The sequence below is a fragment of the Protomyctophum bolini genome, assembly GCF_963924005.1.
Source record: "Protomyctophum bolini genome assembly, chromosome: 10".
Taxonomy (NCBI): Eukaryota; Metazoa; Chordata; class Actinopteri; order Myctophiformes; family Myctophidae; genus Protomyctophum; species Protomyctophum bolini.
The window spans coordinates 4,904,207-4,923,270 of NC_137871.1; positions in this window are offsets into that span (position 1 = coordinate 4,904,207).

The window sequence follows — 19,064 nt, forward strand, 5'->3', positions numbered from 1 at the left end:
AGTCCCTCTCATACGTGCGCGTATAGTGAGTATACTGAGTAACATTGCTGTTATTTGTGCATGCTACTATGTTCTACCCCCGGTGCTGTCCGCAGCCTACAGGGTTGTTTTGGGTTTCCTAATTCCCCTCTCATACGTGCGCGTATAGGGAGTATACTTGCTTAGCATTGCTATTATTTTGGCATGCTGCTGTTTAATACCCCTGGTGCTACGCTGTCCGCAGCTAGCAGGGCTTGTTTGGTTACAACTAGTCCCTCTCATACGTTCGTGTATGGTGGGTTACGTTGATTAACATTGCTAGTATTTGTGCATACTGCCGTTTACTACCCCTGATGCTACGCTGTCCGCAGCCGGCGGTGTTTGGTTCTTGTGTGGCTGATTATTCCCTCTCATGCGTTCGCGTATGGTGAGTTACGTTGATTAACGTTGCTAGTATTGTGTGCATACTGCCATTTACTACCCCTGATGCTACGCTGTCCGCAGCGGGCAGGGTTTGTTCCTTGTTACAATCAGTCCCTCTCATACGTGCGCGTATAGTGAGTAGACGCTGTTTGGCTAATATTGTTTATAAAGTGTTGCATACGGCTATTTCTACCCCGGGTGCTACGCTGTCCGCAGCTGGCGGGGTTGTGTTTGTTATGCTAACTATTCCCCCTCATACGTTCGCGTATAGTGAGTGGACGTTTGATTAAATACTGTAATACATTGTGCATATTGCTGTTCGCTACCCCTGGTGCTACGCTGTACGCAGCTGGCAGGGTTGGTTTTTGTTAGCCTAAATCCCCTCTCATACGTTTATGTATAGTGAGTGGGTGTTTTGAGTTCGCCTAGTATTACCCTGTTACCACACTGTTCGCAGCGGGTTGGGTTCGGCGTTCTGCTCCCTCAAGTACGCGCGCGTACGGTGAGTAGGTTTGTTTACCGGTATATTGCGGCCCCTGATACTGCTGTTCGCAAGCGGTTTGGGTTTTCCTGCATATCCCTAGGTACGTTCACGTGCTGTGAGTGGGCGGTAACTGAGCTGCTATGGCCTCCTACGTCTGCTGCTGTTGTCAGGCAGCCATGGACCCCCGTGACGGCCACCGGGAATGTCCCGTTTGTTTGGGCAGAGCCCATGTGCAGCGGGGCGTCGAGGACCCCTGTGTTGCTGCCATCGACTTGCCCTATGCAGTCAGCACCCCGGCCCAGAACCGGGGCCTGGCCATAGGCAGGTACGGTGAGTAGGCTGTGTTTACCGGTATATATATATATATTGCGGCCCCTGATACTGCTGTTCGCAAGCGGTTTGGGGTTTCCTGCATATCCCTAGGTACGTTTGCATACTGTGAGTGCGCGGTAACTGAGCTACTATGGCCTCCTACGTCTGCTGCTGTTGTCAGGCAGACAACCTTACGGGGGGGTGCCTGGGCCGGAGGATGACCCAGATGTGCTTCCATCCATACGCCTGGCTCCCTTACTTTTAGCGGTCCACGGGCGGACCACGCTTCAGTGTCAGGCAGCACCAGATCTGCGCTCTACACGGAGTCCGCTCCAGACGTCGCGGCTAGTGAGACACTGGTGCTGCACGTGTTGTCGGCAGCTAAGCTATTGAGTATGACACTTACAGCCCCGAAGTCCGCCTCTTCGGCGGGTGTCTTCAGTGCGGTGTCCCAGGCTCACTCGTCCCCCACTGTTCCGGAAGCAGAGGGGTATTCGGGGATGCTAATGACTAACTGGGGGAAGCCTGATAGTGACTCCCTATTATTATTATTAGGAGGTACTGGGCATGACCGTAAACCTCGAAAAGAGCTCGTTGCTCCCAACGCAACAGACCACCTTCCTCGGCATGTCCCTGGCTTCGGTATCGATGCAGGCACGACCGACTGCACAGAGGGTGGAGAGAAGTACAGAACCTCCTGCGGTCTTTCCGCCCAGGGGCGAGGTTGACCGTCCTAACATAGCTCAGACTCGGCATGCTGACCGCAGTCTCAGCAATCACACCTCTGGGGCTGGTACATCTACGCCCATTACAGGGGTGGTTCAATGGCCTTCACATGGACCCCTGTCTACACAGGCGGGTCAAGGTCAGAGTCACTCGCAGGTGCCTTGGTTAGCTCCGCCGCTGGCGGGACAATGCATTCCTGCTGAGTGGAGTCTCTCTCGGCTCGGTCCCGGTGAGACGAGATGATGCCTCGCCCCAAGGGTAGGGCGCGGTATGGCAGAGGTCAGTCCAGGAGGGATGGTGCTCTCGATGGAGAGGACGCCATATCAATGTGCTAGAACTCCGGACTGTTTCCTTGGTGCTGAAGCACTTCTTGCCCTCTCAGGGGGAAGCACGTGCTCATTCAGACGGACAGCACCTCAGTGGTGTTTCATGTCAACCATCAGGGTGGGACCAGGTCTCTGGAGTCCCTGAGCGGAGCCCATCGCCTGTGGACGTGGGCTTATCCTTATTTTCCCTCGATGAGGGCTATGCACCTGCCAGGCAGAGCAAACTCTGTGGCAGACTTCTGTCTTGTCGGAGACTGCCCCTGGGGAGTGGAGATTGCACCCCCAGGTGGTACAGTTGATTTGGGATCGACACGGGGTAGCCTACGTAGATCTATTCGCCTCAGAAGGCACGACTAATTTTCCTATGTGGTTCAGCCTGGCAGAGACCAGTGCCCCACTCGGGATGGACGCTCTCGCCAACGCTTGGCCGAGAACGCTCCTTTATGCATTTCCACCGATCCCCCTGTGCTTCACAGGGTGGGATCGTCAGACGACGAGTGCTCTTGGTGGCCCTCGAGAATAGGGTATTCAACGCTCAGTCGGTTGGACGGGGATCCAGGGCAGCCTCCAGTAAGTGTAGACCTCCTGTCCCAGCTGGACAGGAAGGTGTGGCATCCATCGCCGAGCCTCCTTCAGCTTTGGGTATGGCCACTGAAAGGGATCAGTCACTCTTGAGTGGGCTAGGCCCCTCAATATGTGAGACCTTGCGGAATGCAAGGGCCCCTTCCACAAGGTTGGTGTACTCTAATTGCTGGGCTGCTTTCTCATCATGGTGCAGCGACAGGGGTCTGGACCCAGTCTCTTGCCCTATACAACACGTACATTATTTACAGTGTCTACTGATGCCGGCCGTGCGGCATCCACCTTGAAGGTGCACACGGCCGCTATATCCTTCAATCATGGCCATATTGATGGCAGGTCAGTTGGTGCGCATTACTGGGTGACAGTTTCTGCATGGTGCCAAGAGGTTACGCCCCCCTAGGGTGAGGCGTACTGCAGCTTGGGACCTACCTCTGGTCCTGCGGGCATTGAGCAGGGCGCCCTTGAGCCTATGGCTGGGTCGTCCTTGAGCTCTTTATCGATTAAGACTGTCTTTCTGATAGCAGTTACGACAGCTAAGTGTGTGAGTGAGCTCCACGCACTTTCTATTAGCCCTGCATGCCTTCGGTCGAAGGCTAGCGGCACTGGGGTCACACTTTAGCCAAATGTGTCATTTTTGCCTATAAGGTTCTGCCCCCGATTATGTTAACCAGACCATAGAGTTGGCGGGATTCCATCCTCCCCCGTTTACATCCGAGGTGGAGGAAAGGGCCCACTTAATGTGTCCAGTCCGCGCGTTGCAACTGTACATTCAGGCAACACGGGATATTAGACGCTCAGAGCAACTGTTGTGTGCTACGGAAGAAGGAATAGAGGAGGCGCGCTGTCTAAACAGCGGCTATCCCACTGGGTAGTGGATGCGGTTAAAAGGGCTTATGAAGCACCTGGTAATCCTGCCCCCTCCGAGGTCATCTGCCATTCTACCAGGGGCATTGGCATGTCCTGGGCGGAGATGAGAGGGGTGTCACTGGCGGACGTCTGTGCGGCGGCGTCTTGGACAGCCCCTTGCACGTTCTTGAGGTTCTATCACTTTGATGGGGCCACACGTGGTCTCGCAGATATGGACCCGCTTCGGCCGGGCCCGAGCGGACCTGTTCGCCTCTCGAGAGAATGCTCACTGCGAGCAATGGTTCCCCCTGACGGGTCAGGGGGGCCCCTTGGGCCTGGATGCTCTGTCAGGAGAGGGGCCAGACGGCGTGTTATACGCTTTCCCTCCACTCCCCCTGATTCCTCAAGTTTGCATCGGGTGAGGCGGAGTTGTTACAGAATTCAGTGATCGCACCCCAACAGCCAGGGAGACACTGGTTTCCAGACCTCCTTCAGCTGTTTCAGGGTCTCCATGACCGCTACCGGCCAGAGCAGACCTCTTGTCCCAGGCAGAGGGTCAGATTTGGCACCCCAAGCCGAGGACTCTGCAGCTCTGGGCCTGGCCTCTTCTGAGCCCCTCCCGCAGGGGCTAGATGAGGCCGTCCTTGACACAATGCGTAATGCCAGGGCGCCATCCACCCGTGCCTGTTACGACCACAAGTGGAAGTGCTTCTCGGCCTGGTGTGCTGCCCAGCAGGCGAATCCTGTCACCTGCAACGTATCCCTAGTTTTACGTTCCTCCAGTCCCTCTTGGATGCTGGCAGAGCAGCCAGCACCATCAGGGTGTATTCCGCCGCATGGGGAGGTTGATGGGCTACCAGTTGGTAGGCATATTTTTGTCACTCAGTTCCCGGACGGACCCTGAGGGCCCCTGCTTGGGATCTCCCTCTGGTACTGCGGTCCTTGATGGGAGCCCCGTATGAGCCGATGGATCAGTCCGATCTGAAATCCCTCTCTCGTAAGACGGCATTTCTTTTGGCACTTTCCTCTGCCAGACGCGTTGGTGAGCTGCAGGCCTTGTCAGTCAGTCAGGACTGCATGAGGTGGAAACCTGATGGCACAGGGGTGTCACTGTGGCCTAACCCGGCATTTCTGCCCAAGGTAATTACGCTGCAGACGGTGAACCGAGTGCTGGAAATTACAGCATTGCGTTCTGCTCTGGGCCCCCAGGAAACTGTGGAGGGCCTGTCTACATTGTGTCCAGTCCGAGCACTCCGTGCTTATGTGGATCGCACACAGGCCATACGAGGCACAGGCATGCAGCTGTTTGTCTGCTATGGGGGCAGGAGGTTGGGACTTCCCTTGTCCAAGCAACGGTTGTCGCATTGGCTTGTGGACACAATCTCGGCGGCCTATGTCGATCTAGGCCAGCCGGTCCCTGAGAATGTGGTGGCCCACTCCACAAGGGGGGTGGCCACTTCTTGGGCTGCACTGAAAGGAGTGTCCATGGAGGACATTTGTGCAGCGGCTTAATGGACTGTGCCTTGCACTTTTGCAAGGTTTTACAGACTGAACGTGGAATCCCAGCGATCGCTGGGGTCCACCGTGCTGCTTGCAGCTGCCCAGCGAGATGGTGATGGGGCTGAGTACCCCGTTCCTCGCGACCCGGTTGGTATAAGTCATCCGTTTGTTCTGACCGAGTGACGGTCAGAGTGAGGTCGATATAGATCGTAAGTTATGTCTATAACTATGGATCTATGAGACCGAACGATGACCGTCACTCTCTCCTGTCGCTCGGAACGCTATGAGGCGTTCGAGGCTGGAGGCGGAGCCGGCCGCACCGGCCATAACTTATACGGTGAGACCGCCTCCTAATGGGTCATGTGGGCATGACTATTTTGATATATTGATCTCGAAAAGAGGAAGATGAGGGCATCATTCATTTGTTCTGACCGAGTGACGGTCATCGTTCGGTCTCATAGATCCATAGTTATAGACATAACTTACGTTTCCAAGGTCGTACTGCAGTTGTTCATGTCGCAAAAACGAGGGCGAGGCTTGATTTTATAGGGCGTGCCAGATAGATTTCAGCCGTCACATTTATTAACGTCAGAACGAAATGAAGGAAGGATCAGCTGTTTGCGATCACTTTATAAATGCCGTGGCGACGTGGGTAAATGAACAACACATTTTCAAAGCACTGTACAAAAACAGTTAGGCCCTCATTTATCAATTGAGTGTAAAATCTTCCATAAAAATTCGAGTGTAGCTTTCGTAGTCAAGCCTCGCCCTCGTTTTTGCGACATGAACACTGCAATACGACCTGGAAACCATGGTTACAGGAGGAAAAAAAATCCCCCGTGCCTTGCCCCCCTCACCCCCCTCTATCACACACACACACACACACACACACACAGACACAGACGCACACACACGCAACTTGCAAGACAAACTAACTGGTGTGTTGTATCTTAAATAAATAAAGAATGAACACCTGCATGAATTAAATAAAGCTGTAGGCCTATCCTGTCTGTTTCCCTCTCACCTCGCTTGCCTTGCTGTCATGTCCACGCACGCACGCACCTCAAGGCTACATGACACATCGCATCACCATGAATGCAATACGTTTGTAGGCTGGCATATATTAATTTGACCCATTCGTGGATTTCGTGCGCAGTGCACGGCGAAGGCGATCAGTGAGACTTCGCACTGCTGTGATAAGTCCTGTGGGTGAGTGATGCCTGCATGAGAGATAGGCTATCATGTCGTCACGGCAGTCATAATCAACGTTTATGGAGTGATTTGATCATTGATGAACGAATCATAAACATATGGATGAAGGCTTGCATGTGTACTGGTATGTGTTGGCGACGCACGCCACGGTCAACGTCCTCCCGACCCTCGAAAATTATCTCGCTTTTATCTGAACTGTCAAAGCACTTGGTGAATGATTAAGCCCCTTTTTCATACAAAATGGACCAACAGTTGGACACGAGCGATTCACAAAAGATATTAGATAACAGATGACCTCTGTAATTAGTACAAATCACCAGAGGTTCCAATTAAGGTAATACTAGTCCTGTGCAAATACGGCTACTCTTTCTGCACTAAAAGACAAATGGTCTCAGGGTCTTACCTGCTGCAGTGTTGAAGTCGTGATGTAGGTCTGGAGAGACAGAGGAAGTATAAAGACAGGCTATGAAGTCTAATCACCAATGCAGTGTTGAAGTGCTGATGGACAGTAGGTCTGTAGAGCTCACTGGCTGCTTGATCTTATATACAGTAGCTTACAGTCTGCAATGCCTTCAGGAGGGGGAGCCAGAGAGCCTGCTGTTCACGAGAAGTCAGACCATTTCTTGGAAATACTCACTGTGGGTTAATAGTTCAAGGTTCAAGTCATATACAGTAGACATAGCAGATACCAATAAAGTACAATAAAGTGCATTGTCAGGTGCTTCGTCACCTAATAAATATGTTGATGATGCAGCAAGTTGCCCGTCTCCATTCCCTGGAGTGTGCAGTCCCTTCTACAATATATATATATATATATATATATATATGAGTTTTGAAGTGGGAGATTACCAATAATGGTTTTGCAAGTGAGAATATACCAATGTAGCAGCCTGCGAGACGTTAAGGAGGACCAAGCCACTAGAGGGCGTACAGAGTACAGTGGTTATGAACCTCAATGCAGCATGAAACAAGGGGTCAAATTTGCTCAGAGTTGAGGAACTATAGCAACACGGTATAGAGACAGCATCGCCATAATCAAGCTGTGACCAGCTTTTTGCGAGAAGCATTAGAAAAGCAGGACTTCATTCTGTAGAAGAAACTCAGCATGAACTTATAGCTTTTTTGCTAAAGGCATCGATGTGGTGTTTAACGTTTAACTTATGGTCCGAACAAATCCCAAGATGTTCATACAACTTAACCCATGCGATGGATACTCCATCCAGAGTGGTGATATTTGAGGGGACATTGACCAACCAGTAAGATTTAACCATCATACTGGTTAAGTAAAGGTTAATTTTTTTTATTTAATTTAGCCAGTTTCCTTAAACAGTATAGGCTGATGCTGATCTCTTGCATCCCGTCAGTGTTTAGGTCAAACTTGTGTGGAGGTATGGGGGAACAACTACAAAACAACCATCCAGCCAATATTCCTACACCCAATCTGATTATTACGCACCAACCAAACTATTATTCATTCAATTAAACACCCTAAAACTCAAAGATATAGTAGATCTAAATACCGCAATAACAATGTATAAGGCACACAATCACCTGGTCCCAAGCTGTATCCTGCAGGAGCTGTTCTGGCCTAGAGAGGCACTTCCATTTTCAAACAAATACATACTAGAACAAACATCAAAGAGAGGTGCATATCGGTCAGAGGGGTCAAGCTGTGGAATGGATTAGATACTAAAAAGACTGTAGTACAATAAATACATTTAAAAAATTGTATAGATCAAAAATAGTAGAAACATATAGAACATTCATATGATGTTTTGTTTTCTCGTTTTGTGTTCTGTTGTTTTGTTTTGTTGTTTTGTTTTGTATTATTTTACTTATGAAAGCCATTTATTTTCTAGAAGGGTAGGCACTATAAGCTTTGGCTTCAGCCTACACCTTTTTGGTCTGTTTCTTTTGCAAAAAAAAATATATTGATTTGATTGATTTGTTATAATGACCAAAACAAATAAACTCTACTCTACTCTACTTCAACTTGTCATCAATATTATTGTGCCTAGATATTTACATCTGGTGACAATATCTACTGTCTGTCCATTGACAACACTCTTCTGGGGGGGATTGTGGGGAATGTCTATTTGGGGGATATGGATCAGTGGTTCACAAAGTGGGGTCCGTGGACCCCCAGGGGTTCCTTGAGTGGGCGTTAATATAGCATCAAAATCAGTTTACCCAGTTTAATGATATATTATATAACCGATCTACATGGTCATCACGCAACATGTTGTGAGCTTGTAGATCAGCTTTTCTTCTCTCTTTTTTTTTTGGTTTGTTTGTGTGTGTCAGAATTACAGTAGGCCTATATGTTTAAATCTAGAATATTCTCTTTGTGGGTCCCTATATGGCACAAACTGTGTATTTGGCCAAATCAATGCAGACTTTGGCTAATCATAAACTAACTGATGGCCATGTATCATTATCATCTATGGCTATCTATGACGTTGAGACGATCCCCCCCCCCCCCCCCCACACACACACACACACACACACCCCCAAGCTGTGCCATGCTCACCCTGACTTGGCATTCAGTGCCAACTAGTGGTCCAAAGGTGAGATAAGATGAGATAAGAGCTCTACCTCCTGACACACACACACACACACACACACACACACACACACACACAGGTTAACACATAACGTTAACCTCTGTTGTACTTTCACAATTAGATCTGATAATCTGATATCATAATGATGATGTGTGACTGAGTGGCATAATTTACTCTCCTGTTTATTTACTGTTAGTTGTGTAAAGAGATAAGAAATGTGGGTCGGTGGATGATTTCCATGAAACCTTGTGGTTTCAAGAGAATAACCGTCCGATACACGGCTCAGCATATTTCCTGTCAGTAGGCTGGGGTGCAAAACCCAAACTCAAATTCTTCCACCCACACACATGGCTCCAACGAACAGCAGCAGCAGCCAATGAGGCATCTATGTTTGAGTGGTGCAACCACTCCAAGGAACAGCAATGTCCGTGTTCACCTATGTGCTGGTTAATGAGCACCAGTATAATGAGTATCAACCATTCTCAGAGATTGTATAGATTTCATAATAGCCATATTATAGTATATTCATTTGCGGCCCATGTTTTGACCAGTATGGGAATGCACAGTAAAGTGCATGGAATGTCAATCTTGGTCAGACTTTGTGTCAGATCCTGTGTCTATAGGTCAGGGGTTCTCAACGTTTTTGGCCGGGGACCCCCTGAAATGCTTTGGCAACGTCTCGGGTTGTGTCAGAACCACTGACACGGAAACATGGGGTTTTAACCCTTTCAGAACCACTGACACAGAAACATGAGGTTTTTCTTAATGTCTTAGTAGAAGAGAAGGGAGATGGAATACAACCACCCCAATTGTATAAGTTTTAATAGCAAACTCTACCATAGATTGGACAATCTTTACGTTTATTCAATTTCTAATAAAGTTATCAAGGTTTACTTGACAACACAACACCATATAATGCATACATACAGTATGTACATTGTAAGCTACTGTTATAGTAGGCTGGGTAGTTGGACCTTTTTTCTTTAGTTTAAAAATGAAAAGTAGCACTTTCATACAGTCAACATTTGCACAGCAGTAGACAGTCATGTGGTTTACTTAATTTCTCAACATAATGTCCACACTAATTCCACCGAGTCCTTTACGCGGCCTTAAGAATGGAGGTCCGTTTGATACAGGGGCGGCCTTAGGAATCTGGAGGTCTGTTTGATACAGGGGCGGCCTTAGGAATCTGGAGGCCCATTTGATAGAGGGGCGGCCTTAGGAATCTGGAGGTCTGTTTGATACAGGGGCGGCCTTAGGAATCTGGAGGTCTGTTTGATACAGGGGCGGCCTTAGGAATCTGGAGGCCCATTTGATAGAGGGGCGGCCTTAGGAATCTGGAGGTCAGTTTGATACAGGGGCGGCCTTAGGAATCTAGGGGCCCGTTTGAAACAGGGGCGGCCTTAGGAATCTGGAGGCCTGTTTGATAAATGGACATTTATTATCAATTATTTGTATCCCTGATGTAGTCAGTTACAGCTGTGAGGTGGTTGCTAAGTGGTCAGTTACAGCTGTGAGGTTGTTGCTAGGTGGTCAGTTACAGCTGTGAGGTGGTTGCTAGGTGGTCAGTTACAGCTGTGAGGTGTTTGCTAGGTGGTCAGTTACAGCTGTGAGGTGTTTGCTAGGTGGTCAGTTACAGCTGTGAGGTGTTTGCTAGGTGGTAAGTTACAGCTGTGAGGTGGTTGCTAGGTGGTCAGTTACAGCTGTGAGGTGTTTGCTAGGTGGTCAGTTACAGCTGTGAGGTGTTTGCTAGGTGGTCAGTTACAGCTGTGAGGTGTTTGCTAGGTGGTCAGTTACAGCTGTGAGGTGTTTGCTTGGTGGTAAGTTACAGCTGTGAGGTGGTTGCTAGGTGGAGAACGTCCTCTAAGGAGGTACACAGGTGTTGGTAGAAGCGCTCTGCGTCTGTATGTGGGTGTGATTTCCACGCTGTGACAGCAGCCACCATCCTGAAACCAAAGAACTAGAAAACCGTTGCTGTCGGGAGGAAAACTATATTTTTGAGGGTTTTTTAGATAAAAAACCCAGGAGTTTCCTGTAATATACACATCCGTATTCCATGCTTTTTGCGCAGTGTAAACACCCTTCATGTCTTCGAGGTTGTTGCCGGAAATATTGAACCAATGGAAAGTACTGAAGTGTCTGCTGAAGCAACTAAACATGGTTGCACACTGGGCGCGTTTTTCGGAAAACCGACGGAAAAACGCAGCTAAAAATCACCACTATAGAGCGTCACAGTCCCTCCCCCTTTCAGAACGACGAGTGGCCCAGGAAATAAAATGCAATGCATTTCTCCCATAGGATTTTCTTTAAGTATTTATTTAAAGACGGTTACGCCGCGGACAAAGCCAACTCGGATCGTGACAAATCATGACAATGTTTTACACCAACTCCACTGGCTCCCCATCAAATACCGTATCGACTTCAAAATCCTTCTCCACACATTCAAGGCCATCCATAACCTCGCCCCCCCCCCCATAACTGTCTGACCTTGTCCACGTCAACATCCCCATCCGGTCTCTCAGGTCTGCCTCCTCCCTCACCCTGAAAGTCCTCCCAGCCCATCTCTCCCCCCTGACATCAGAAACATGGACTCTATCACCATATTCCACTCGTCGTTCTGAAAGGGGGAGGGACTGCGACGCTCTATAGTTCCACACTCACTCCAGAGGGCCACTATAGTTCCACACTCACTCCAGAGGGCCACTATAGTTCCACACTCACTCCAGAGGGCCACTATAGTTCCACACTCACTCCAGAGGCCCACTATAGTTCCACACTCACTCCAGAGGGCCACTATAGTTCCACACTCACTCCAGAGGGCCACTATCAATCCATGTTTTTATCCGATGGAATCGTTAGCTTCCGTTTGTTAGCATAACAGTCAAAGTGGGACAGTGACCGTGGCCATTTTGAAGATGCATTCACTTGCGCGCATCCACTTGCATTGTATGGGCTGCTGCATTCAAAGCCCTGTATCTCAGAAACGACATTCATTGCGCCGTTTCTGGGTGACGACAAGGTTTTTCCAACGGCCTGTATCAGGTGCTGTGATACTCGCTGTCGGGATTCTTCACCACCGACAGAGACAACAACCGGTCAAGACACCCCACACACATGACACATCACAGTTTGTCATTCTGGGTGCCTGCCATGCAATGGCAGAAACACAGGTTGAAATCCGAAACACATACTTAATCGTAATCGAAATATATGTTCCGAAACTTTGACCGCTATGGCCGTTTACCAAAGCCCCGCAATATATACATCAAAACGTGCGGCTCGGCCGGGAATGGTGTGCTTGTGCTTTTCTTTCCGATTCGCGTTACCGTGCCGACGTAATTTGCAATAAACGCGAAAAATCCCCATTCAAAGTCAATGGGGAAACGCGGGTAAAAACAGAAAACGACACGTTACTTTGGAGCCACATTGCTCTGGCATACTGTTACGTAGAAACACGATTTGAACGTCAAACAGCACACGGGGCAATCGACTTTGTCGTGGTTCAGACGGAATTCGAATACGTTGCACGGTTTGCCCACTATTGCAGTTCAAAGTGTGTGTGGTCTGAGCAAAAATCTCGACTTAGAGTGTCGCACGCCCAGAGAGAGACCGGCTCAGAGTGAGAAGCCAATGTAAAGACTGTACCGAAATTCTCCGAACAAATCGTCCTCACGGCCAAAATATTAACTTTACACGCATGGGTTTCGGTAATTTTGTAGCCACACTCGTCCTCTTTCACCCAATATCACAACCAAAGCCCAGATGCATACGGTACGTGAACTACAGCCCTGAAAGCGACAGGTGTACCATCATAATGTGTCATAAAACTGAGTCAGCAATTTTTTCATCACAAACACAATTTCTTAACTCGCTCTTATAACCACGTTTTTTATCGTACCAATACCACGATCGCACACGGCGTACCTTAATGTCTCGGGTCACTCACGGCGAAAACAAAAATCGCATTCAACGTTTACTTTTTGCGATAGAGCAATTTGTTCGGACATACGTTCTCTCACTGAGTCAGTGTGCTTTTAACTTTCAATAGTGTTTGCATTCTCATAGACTAGCCCTAGCCCAGGTGAAATTGATACTTTGTTAATGATTCAAGGTCAAGTTGACCACCTCTCACACACGCGCACACACGAACGCACATGCACGCACATGCACACATGTGCACGCACAGACACACATTGAAAGTCAATGGAGAAAATCGGGGAAACACGTAACTCTGTCATTTCTCGACCGTTTCAGACGCGGGGCGGCTCGCCGGAACCGGGCCGCCCCCTGAACGAAACCAAATGGACCCTTACAGCTCAGACATCTTAGCATGTTAGCATGTTGGACCCTTACAGGGTCTGAGAGGCTAAATGTCATCAAATGGTGGTCCGTGGCTCAAATGCTGCACAGACTTGGCGAGCTTCAGGCACCCAGAAGAAATTCTTGAAATTTTGGTTCTAGTTGCTTATTGCCTTCCTGCTTGGTCCTGCCTTATCGCAGATTTTTTTAAGCTAGTTATTATTATTATTATTGCTTCATTAATCTTCGAAATCTAGCAAGGAGTAACTTGTTTTAAAGCACTACACTTCAGATAAATATATGCAATTATGTCATGCATTGCTGTTTTAACACTTACCAATGGCATTGTACAGTTTGTGCCCAAAGCACTGTAGGTTGGGCCATTCATTCTTCTTCATTGCCTTTAGCATATTGGTGCCGCTATCCGTTGTCATGCAAACGAGACCGTCTTCACTCAGGTGCCAGGACTCAAGTGGGTTCTCAATGCCTGTTGGGAAGAACGAGGTTTTCCATTCTCCATTCGGCTGAGATAAAGTGCAGTCAAACTCATGTATGGTTGCATCGTCCGACTGGATCACAGGTCGGTCGTAGCAGAGAAGGATGACACATCATACAGCTTCGTTGTCACACTTTCACGTGTGTCTGGGTACATGGTCTGATAGATGTATTTGCTTATGTAGTTTCGGCTTGGTACCTCGTAGGGGGTCTATCACTTGCAGCATCTTTATGAACCCAGGCTTTTCAACTGCAGGAATCAGGATCGGGACCTGGTCCTTTGCAATGTGAAAAGCCACCCCGTCAGTTATTTTTCTTCACCAGGCTTCTGACTTGCTGTATGGGACGCCACGTGAAAAGGAATCACCTAGCGATACCTGCTGTGGCTTTGGAGCCGTTGGCTGTGGCGTATATATCTAATGTGCGGCTGAGCATAGACATGGTAACGCCCTGCCTGCCTCTGATTGGCCTAGACATTTTTAACACTACATCAAGATCCATTCTGGATCGCATAGTGACTCTTAGAGAAGTTAGACCTTGTGCTAAAACAACGCCGTGGCTAACTGACCATACTCGATGCCTTAAGAGGCAATGCAGAAGAGTAGAGAGAAAGTGGAAACACGACAAGCTCCACATCTCGTTAGATATTTTGGAAAAGTATGAAAACACGGTTAAGGACGCAAGATGTAAACCCCAGGACCCTATTCAAAGACATAGATTCACTCACCAATCAGACCTCCTCCCAAAACACACTCTCCAAAGAAAAGTGTGACGAGTTTCTCAACTTCTTTATTAATAAGGTTGACTCTATTAGGTCCGGAATCACCCCCAATACTAATACCTCACTGGGAAAAAAAACACTTCAAAAATAAGTATAATGTGTATAATAATTATAAGTATAATACAAGATGTATTATGATTAAAATAAGCAAAATATTCTGCCAATGGAACTAGTATATTTTAGCTTGTCAAGATTCCTTGAAATAAGATGTACAGTAATATGTGGGCTATCTAGACAAAAATAGAACTTGAAATTAGCGAGGAAAACTCATTGTTAGCTATATTAGCTGATAGTAAGTTATATGACTGATCAAATATTAGCTGGGAATACTCAAATTGTGTTACTAGTATTGGGACCTTCTTTTTGTCTCAATATAAGACATTTTGCCCAGTTTGGTAAGCCTAGTCATTTCAATTCAGGTGTATGCATCTTATTGCAAGCTCTACAAAAGTGATATTGTCCTAGATATGAGACCCATTGTCTACTTCAAATAAGGCTGAAACAATTAAAATAAGTCTTGCATTAAACAAATAAAATGTTTATTTTACCCTTTATAAAATACAGCAGCAAAGCAGTGCATCACATAACTTCACAGTATTGACAGTATCACCATATTGATTGACTGGAGCACCAATCACCCCTCGATCTAGCCATAAGCTGGACAGAGGCGACTAGTTTTCACAACAATAATAAACATAACTGTACGGAATTTTACCAAAACAGGGCTATAAAACGTTCCTATCTTGGGAGTGTGATCCCTCCGTAAGGAGTCCGATGGTCAGACACATGTATATGGAAATCACTCGGCTGTTATTTACACTGTGCTATAAAAACCAAACAAAGCGATGACGTGTCTTTTTACTTTTTATGCCTTTCACGCACTCACTCATACACAATATACACATACAGATAAACCCTGATAATAAACTGGAGAAGGAAAATATACAACGTGCCAGTCTGTGTAATATAAGCGCCTTGCTTTGGCCTAGTAAACTAGTCTATATTTCTTTGTTGTAGTTCAGCATCGCTAGTTGCAGCAGGTAGCAGGTAATTTAACTGTAGGATACAGAAAAGATTGACCATGAGCACAGCATGCTATCGATAGTATGACTATTTATTTGGGATATTTGGAACAACGTTATATATATATATACATTTACTGTACTTACCAATTCCAGGTCTGATCTCCTATGGAAACTTTTCCACACTAACAAAACAAGTTTGGCGCATGCGCATAAACCTTTACAGTGCACTTCCCAGACAGCTGTTAGATGGCAGTAACACTCCATGTATATACATCACTCATTCTTGAGATGAGGGACAAAAGTGGAAAAAACATGTCCCACACATAAGAGCCTTATTTTATGTAAAAAATAAATTAATTCATAAAAATAAAAGCACTTGCAAAGTTAAGTGTAATACAGTTGTGTATTATTATGCCCTTAATTTCATTATAATTGTTTTCATATTCCATCTGAATTAGTTAAAAGCAGGCCCTGTACCCAAAAAGGCCTGTATTTAGCCTGTCCCCAGCAAGTGGCCACAATTTCAAACTGCCAAAAAAGTGTCTAATACTGTCACAATCACATAAATATACATACTAAATTAAAGTAGATTGTCAACAACATAGCAAATAATATACACAGTTAATTTTAATTTATATTTTCTATTAAATATCTCATATCAAATGTTCGTCCCACGTCTCCGTCAACTCCGTCAGGTTTTTTTAAAAGTCTTAAATTAATCAGAAAATATTGTCGACAGATTTAGCCTGAAGACTCCTTTTCCAAGTCCCATTTATATTTGTTGCAACAGTGGAGTACCTGGTCTGACAAGCATTCAATTGTTTGATATTTTAAACAAACAATGTTGATAACAATGTGGTCACAGCTTTTACATGTCAACTCCGTCTGCACATTTTTATGATCTTTGTTAAGAATTCCAAAATAATGTTTATTATTTTAGTTTAGGGGTTAGGTTTAGCTAACAAAATTAAGCAAAAACAAAATGGCTACATTGTACTAAAGAGGGTTAAGATGAAAACAAATGCCATTTTGTCAACTCCGTCAGACGTCAACTCCGTCAGATTTTGTGTCTGACGGAGTTGACGTGTATCTGACGGAGTTGACAAAAGTGTTCCTAAAACAATAAAATTATTGTTTTTGAATAATGGGCAGTATTCTAATTTGGCACACAGTTAGAGCATGCCTTAAGGAACATTTTTGGCTATGGGGCCATCACAGATTTGTCTCGTGGTGACCATGGCAGCCATATTACAAAAGAGCCGCCACCTGATGTTATTTTACAATAACTCAAGTTCTACACCACCTAGGATCTTGATTCTGGTGACTAAGACCTCATTTTCAAGGATGAGGGATACAGTGGTACAATTTAGACTTTCCCTGTGACCATGGCAGCCATTTTTCAAAATGGCCGCCACCTGCTGTTATTTTACAATAACTCAAGTTCTACACCACCTAGGATCTTGATTCTGGTGACTAATCATACATTTTCAAGGATGTGGGGTACATTGGTAATATTTAGATTTGTCCTGTGACCATAGCAGCCATTTTTCTTTCAAAATGGCCGCCACCTGCTGTTATTTTACAATAACTCAAGTTTTAGACCACCTAGGATCTTGATTTTGGCGACTAATCATTACATTTTCAAGGATAAACTTTCTCTGGGAGAGGTAAGGGCTTATTTCAGGTGCAGGTTGAGTTTCTACTGACAGGACATTAAAAGGAGGTGGGCTTTCTGGCCTTTGACTTGCCCCTTTCAGGTACAGATGCACAGTTTGACTTCACTGGCCACTGCAGGGAACTGTGGGGGAGAAACTTTGGTCTCTTGACACCCCGATTAGGTTCAGGGTTTTTTTTGGTGGAGACTTGCCTTTCATGACATCTTTGCTGCAGCAGTTGATCTCCTTACTGCCAGTGGTGGCACACTCTGGGTCTCTGGGGCATTGTATCTTGGTGGCCTCCTGCCAGTGTTTCTCCATCCTTCTCCTGAGCTCTGTGTTCTGGGGCTCTGTTATAGTCAACTTACATTGTCTTGGCTGGAGATTGCTTTCCTGCAGGGTCCAGCCCAGTCTTGTGCAGATGGCTGCTGGCCCACCTGGAGGCCCCAACCTCACTTGTTCGGTTGGTGTGATTAGGTGGGGTGGTCTTCCCCAATCAGGATGAGGGGTTTGACCCTTTCAAACGGCAGTCTGGCCAAGTGTCTGTATTTAGTTGTGAGTTTAGATACAGGATACGATTGCTCACCCAGCCCCAGGTGACATGAGGTGAAGGCTCCTTTGATTTGGTAACATTGCTTTGGTTGACATGCTGGGGACACAGAGAAAGACACTGATGCCTTCAGTGTCTGCACATCCTGCCTGATGGTCCTGAAGCCAAATCTTCTGTCTTCAGTCTTTCGCTCACTGTTCACTGCTCACTGTTCACCTCACCGAATTTAGCCCAAGGAGTTTGACCCCTAGTTTGGCCATAGACCCCCTAGTTTGGCCATAGCCACTTGTCCAAATGTGCCGACATGTGCTGACCTCATCACATCTGTGATGATGGCTATGGCCGTTTTTAGCCAACATAGTGTTTTTTGTGCAAAACTAATGCTTGGAATGGATCCAGAATCATGAAAAGCCCCTAGTTTGACATGCCACATGCTACTTAAAGCATAATGAAATTTAGAACATTTAGCCTTATATTGGTTGTTGATGGTACCCAACTTTCAGCAGCTGTCAAACATGCCCCTAGGGTGGTCAAATAGAAACCAATGTGGGATATGTTAGTAGACACCTTTACAAACATCGGTGAAGAAAATTCTTGGTAAGAAATGTATTCACAGATTTTATATTATTCTGATAATATTCCCTGAGTAAATTGGTAAAATAATAGCAGGTCCACCATTTTTGAAAATGTCTACCATCCATGGTCACAGGATAAATCTAAATAGTACAACTGTATTCCTCACCCTTGAAAATGTATGATTAGTCACCAGAATCAAGATCCTAGGTGGTGTAGAACTTGAGTTATTGGGAAATAACAGAAAGTTGGCGGCCATTTTGAAAAATGTCTACCATGGTCACAGGACAAATCTAAATAGTACCAATGTATCCCACATCCTTGAAAATGTATGATTAGTCACCAGAATCAAGATCCTAGGTGGTGTAGAACTTGAGTTATTGGGAAATAACAGAAAGTTGGCGGCCATTTTGAAAAATGGCTGCCATGTTCACAGGGCAAATCTAAATAGTACCACTGTATTCCTCATCCTTGAAAATGTGGGATTAGTCACCAGAATCAAGATCCTAGGTGGTCTAGAACCTAAATCAGTTAAACTTGTCAACTCCGTCAGATGTTCGTCAACTCCGTCAGACGTTCGTCCCGTGATGTTTTTGTTAATTTCCAAAGAAATAGAAAATTCGCTGTCAAATCTTTTGTGCTTATGTATTGAAACACCAACTGAAATGATACGTAATGATGATTTTTTTTTTTTTTTACATGGTTTTCATGTTATAATATTGAAAATAAAGG